This window comes from Cryptomeria japonica, chromosome 7 (genome assembly GCF_030272615.1).
Source record: "Cryptomeria japonica chromosome 7, Sugi_1.0, whole genome shotgun sequence".
NCBI lineage: Eukaryota > Viridiplantae > Streptophyta > Pinopsida > Cupressales > Cupressaceae > Cryptomeria > Cryptomeria japonica.
The window spans coordinates 441765960-441771959 of NC_081411.1; positions in this window are offsets into that span (position 1 = coordinate 441765960).

Below are 6000 nucleotides of genomic sequence, written 5' to 3' on the forward strand. Positions count from 1 at the left end.
TTTAAATTAAGCGTAAAGAATAATTTAGAATCTTCTCCTATTAGATACAGTGGCTTCATTTCAAAGATTGAAATTAAATACCCATTGCATAATTAAAAATATCCCACATGTTGATATATATTTTATTCCTTTTTTTTTCATTTTCCTCTAATTTATTTTACCTCCTATTTTTTAATTACTAAATAGTTTTGTATCAATATTTTTAAAACTCTATATTAAAAAATAACAATTTAAAATAATTACTTAAAGTAAATAGAAAAATAAAAAAAATCATGAGATCATTAGCTCCACAAAACACTCAAATATAAGAAGCAACTACTAAACAAAATAAGCTAAACAATTAAATGAAACCATGGCCTAAGATTGGAACCACTTTAATTGTTTTAGAGTTTTACATTCTTTTTTCATGAAATAATATTCCTTGCTTTTTTGGGATGTGGAATTGAAGGATTGAATGAGGGATAATAAACGATGACATAAAATGTAGTACCCCTCTATGCTTTGCATTAGATATTTGATATTTTGACTATGTTTGACTCATTTATATGTATGGTTTATTTTTGGTTGTTGTATGTGGATACATTCATGTGGTCTATGCTATTGGATTATTGTGATGCTTATTTGATTAGGACATAATTATTGTTATACTTTAATTTCGATGGATATATTGATGTTAGTAATGGTTTACTATGACCTAAATTATATGTTGATGATTCATGATGATTCTTACGAAATGTTAGTCTATGATCAAATGTTGTTATTTAGATTTGATAGTATTGATGCTTGCAGATCTCTTTGTGTAGAGTAGATCTTAATTGTTTGTTTGCCTCGAATTAGGATGAAAGGAATGATTTTGTATTGTATTACTCACCGCGAGCTCCATACGATGTCACAATTTCCTTCCACTAGATGGGAGTGTGTGTGTGTGTGTGTGTGTGTGGATAATTATATTCTTTTGGAATTAGTCATTTATTGTGAGAATAATTTATTAATTGTGAAAATTAATTATTATTATTGTTTATTGTTTATTATTTTAAAATGATTTCTTATTTTTGGTTATTATTCCTGAATTATTTATTATTTTATTGGATTATTATTTTATTATCTAGTTAACTAGGTGTAACCACCAATTCTATTTTTAGTGGATTATTTTTTGAATTAATTATTTATTATTTCTTGGTTGTCAAGAAAGAGTTATTTATTTTAAAGGGATTTGTAATTAGTGATTTAATATTTTATTATTATTTACGTATTTTTTTAATTACTTTTATGGGGATTTTATTATTAATTTTTTATATTACAAATATTTTTAGGACTAGGGTTTGTGATTTTAATGTGAGATTAATTAGGAGACTGATTTAGTCCTTTTTCTTTTATGAAGTTTTGGGAGAGAAAATTCTATTGCAATTTTGTGAGGAAAGTTTAGAGAGAGAATTTGAGCACAAGGTTTATAGGTTTCTATTTTTTTCAAGTTGCTTTGAAGTGTGATTTGGATTGCTCAATCTGATTTGATTTCTATTTTGAAGAGCTTTTTGTGTTCAAAAATCATCATCAACTTTCTCTTCTCTTTCTCTTTCTTTCACAAGGTTTCAAGTAGGTATTTGATTCCCTTGTTTGCTTTCAGTTAAAATTTGTAATTATGAATATATATATTTTGGGGAATGGGATGTTCTTGAATTGTGTTTACTGTCTGAATTTTGTTCCTATTTTTTTATTTGAAAGAATTATGTTTTTCTCGAAATGGGGTGTGGGAATCCAATGTTTTAGTTTACCAATTTTTTTGCATTCTTGTTTGTGAACCCTAAATGAACCCTTACATGTGATTTTTTTGAGTTTTTGAGGTGTTATATAAGACCATTCTCAAATAGGGTTTTTGTTGGATTGTGAAATTGAGTGTTTAAACAAAAAGTGAAGAGGAAGTGAAGTTAGAGTATGTGTCTACAAAGGAACAAATTGTTGATATTTTCACCAAACCTTTGCCTACAGATACATTTGTCTATTTGAGAGAAAAGTTAGGGCTATCCACCCCTCCTGATGGGAACTAGATGCATTGAGTTGCATCAATCTAGTGGACTTCACAGTCTTATCTTCCTGTCCGGATTGATGAGATTATGCTACTCCTCTGATGGAGTAGTCTGTTTGTGGTTCAGTTGAGTTGGTTGTAATCATGATTTGTTTATCTAAGAGAGTAAGTTTGGTTTGTTGTTTTGAGAACATTTGTCATTGATATCAAAGGGGGGGAGAAAGCATGTGAAAAACTGTCTTATCTACTGTTGGTGAGCTTGATCTTAGGGGGAGTTTGTTGGAGATGTCTTTTTTTCTTTGCATTGATTGTTTTTCACATCCATATGTTGCCATCAATGCCAAAGGGGGAGATTGTTGGACATTGTTGCTACTAGGATATGTTGTTGTCATTGATGTCAACATATTCCTATAATTTATTGCTTTGGTGGTTGCAGATTGGTTTATTGGGATCATGGTTTGGTATATGGAGTATTTCATGTATCATTATATCTTTTTGTATTGGTTTCAGTGATTCTAGAGCTTAATTGATCATATCATATGATCCGATTTACAATTTGGTTCTTCTAATCAGTCCTTTGCAGAGTTCAGTATTTCCTCCAATATATTCTGGTGTGATCAGATCTTGAGCTGTGTTTTTGGGAAATTGTTTGGGATGTTATTGTATATCTTCATTTTAGATGGATCATGTTTTGGTGCTCTACAAGTTATCTTTTCTCCTGATAGTTGCTTCTATTTGAATGTTCTTAAGTTTTAGATGTTGGTCGATGAAGATTTGATAAGTGGTGTTGGTACAACTGTTACGAATAATTCTAATGTGCTTGTTGATGTTTCCTAATTATGTTCTACCTATTTTGGTGGTCAACATTGATCCTTGTGTGCGTTCTTGGTGATTTTGTTGATTCGGTGATATTCTCCATGTTATGCGGTATTCTTGGTGATGTAGCGTGTTGCGGTTGAATTTGGCACAATTTACGGTGATGTTGCATGTTTGAGATTTTAGTTTTGGTTCATGTTATGTCACGTGTATCATTACATTGTTTCGATGTTCAATATTTGTATCGTGTGATGCAATTTTGTAATTATGAGTTGAGGGTTGGCTGATCTTGTTGTCAAGGTTGACGATCGATATGTATAGATGGTATAGTCATGTGAATTTGGTATTGGTGATCTGTTTGCATTATCAAAGAATGCTAAAGGTGCGAATAAGAGAATATATCATTCGACATTATGATTGAGTAGAGATTGGAGTGTTGTAGAGTAGACAAATGTGCTTAACCAGAATTGTCATCAGGAATTTGCAGATGCTATTCTTTCAGTTCATTTGATTCTGGATCATTGTCTGGATATTTTGTAAGTCAGTGAGACTTCCTTGTAAGGTAGTGAACCTTCCTTGAGGGTTGTAGCCTTCCGGGTTATTGTATTTTGAGCAGTGAGCCTGAATGCATGTGCATTCCCCATTTTAATATTTACACATACTACTACATAGTATCATCTATTTGTGGGTAGGTTCTCACTGTGGTTTTTCCCTTAACAGGGTTTTCCACATCAAAATCTCGGTGTTGTGTGTTTTGCTATCAATTTGCTTATCTTTGTTGCTACTATAGTTATTTGAATTTGTATTTGTGGTTAAGTTTGTTAATCCGGTGAAAACTGATTCAGCCCCCCTCCCCCCCTCTCAATTTTCCTTTATTGTTGTTTCCAACACTTGTCATCTAATTTTTTCATTAAAATTTGTATCAAATATAATTTTTTCTTGGAACCAATCCCCTAAGGCATTGTTGATCACAGTGAATGCCTTCTTATGAGAGGAATGTAAGCCATATATGCCCCTTAGTTGGTCCCATGTCACAAGCCTACCTTCAATAAGGATATCTTGCAATACCCTAATGCCAACCAAATACCAATGTTTTGCCAAGAAGCCTTGGGTTAATGCTAATGTCTTGACATGAGATGTTATGCCCCACCAAATAGATTTGTTAGCAACAATATAAGGAAGAGAATTGTAAATTGGAGCCTCATTGCTAACAAGAGATCTTACATGTACCCATACTTACCACAATAATGAGAAGACAATGAAACCAAAGGTCTTGACATCAAACTAGCAAAAAAGAATGTCTTGGAGGTTGATATGTGGCCACTATTTATCCTTTTTAGATTTGGAAAGTGCCAAATTGTTCCTCACCAATACTTTTCAAGGCTCATCACCTTGGATAGCTTCAAAAATATATTTAGAGGCTAAAGTCATGCCTTACATTTTAAGGTCTTTTAGTCCCAACCCTCCTTGTTCTTTGGGTAAATAGCACCATTTCCATGAAACAATGTGCCTTTTTCCATTCCCCTTACCATCAAACTAGAGGAATTCTCTTAAAATCTTTTGGATCTTATTAAACTCAACATTTGCAAACAACCAAGAAGATGAGTAGTAGATGGAACAAGATGCTAAAATATTTTCTACAACCTTACTCTTCCAGCCATGGATAAAAGATGAATCTGCCATTTCTCATGTTTCCTTTCAATTTTTTTGAAGAGTCATTCCCACATTGCTTTTAAAGAGGGAGATATAGAAAATGGAATACCAAGGTACCTCATGACTTAGGAGGGATTAAACCACACCTAGCCGTCATCAACAAACCAATGTGGAGTCCATCTATCCATCCAATGGCAGTAGACTTATGAGGGGTAATTTTAGATCCAGAGGCTTTACAAAACAACTGTAACCTATCAATTGTATTATCAAAGTTAGCTTCAGAGAGTTCAATGAAAAGAGTTGTATCATCAACAAATTGGACATTGAGGAGAAAATATTTGTTAAGAAGTTGGATTCCTTTTAAAAGAGTCATAAGCCCATACTTAAGAATATAGTGTAAAGTATCAACAACAATTACAAAAAAGGTAGGCACATTAGGGCACCCTTGCCTAATAGACCTTTGGAGAGTGATAGGCTCAAAGAGATCACCATTAACATCAATGACAGTGGAGGAATCCTTAAAGAGGATGTTAATTTATTTTCATAACTGTGAAGGAAACCCAAAGGTTTTAAGCATACCTGTTACAAAATTTCCTTGTATTCGATCATAGGCTTTCTCAAAGTCAAGTAATATCAGCCCAATGCATACCCTCCTAACATGTGATCATATTTTCAATAATGAATCTTCCTTTAATAAAAGTTGTTCAGGTTACAGAAACTATCTTTCTAAGAACATCTGTGAGCCTTCTAGCTAGGGTTTTAGCCAAAATTTTATATTATAGGTTTAACAGAGTAATAGGTCTCCAAGTTCTAACCAAGGTTTTGTCCCCCTCCTTAGGTATAAACGTGATAAGACCCTTATTTATGTTGACTCCTAAGGACTTATTATCATATGATGCATTATAAAGCTCAAGAAGTACTAAGCTAATCCAATCCATGTTCTTTTTGTAGAATTATATGGAGAGAACATCCAAACCAAGAGACTTCCCATTGGCCAATGATCTGATGGTAGTATCAATTTATGAACAGATAAATCCATCTATAGCATCCTAGTATCATGACCCTCAGAGACTTTCTTGGGAATCATATTCAAACAAAACTCCATGGATACCTGATTTTGAGGATCTAGTTGGAAGAGAATAAATCCTGAAAGAAATCATAGAAGGTTGTCTGCAAGAAATTCTAGTCACTTAATGCTTGAATTTTATGAGATATGGGGCCAATAAATTCTTTGTCCTATTTATATTTTATTAAATTAAAAAAATACTTAGAGCCCCTATTTCCGTCCTTCAGCCAATTCATTTTGGCTCTTATCTTTTGCCCCTAAAATTTGAAATTTTGTAATTTCCTAAGAAGTGTCTTAGTCCTTATCAATTCAGCCTCAAGAAGTTGATTAGGACCACTCTCCCGTAATTGTCCTTCTAGGTCAAAAATATTTTGGTGCAATAAATTATTAATATTATTCATATCCATGGATTTGTTTTTGCCCATAATTTGGAATAGATTCT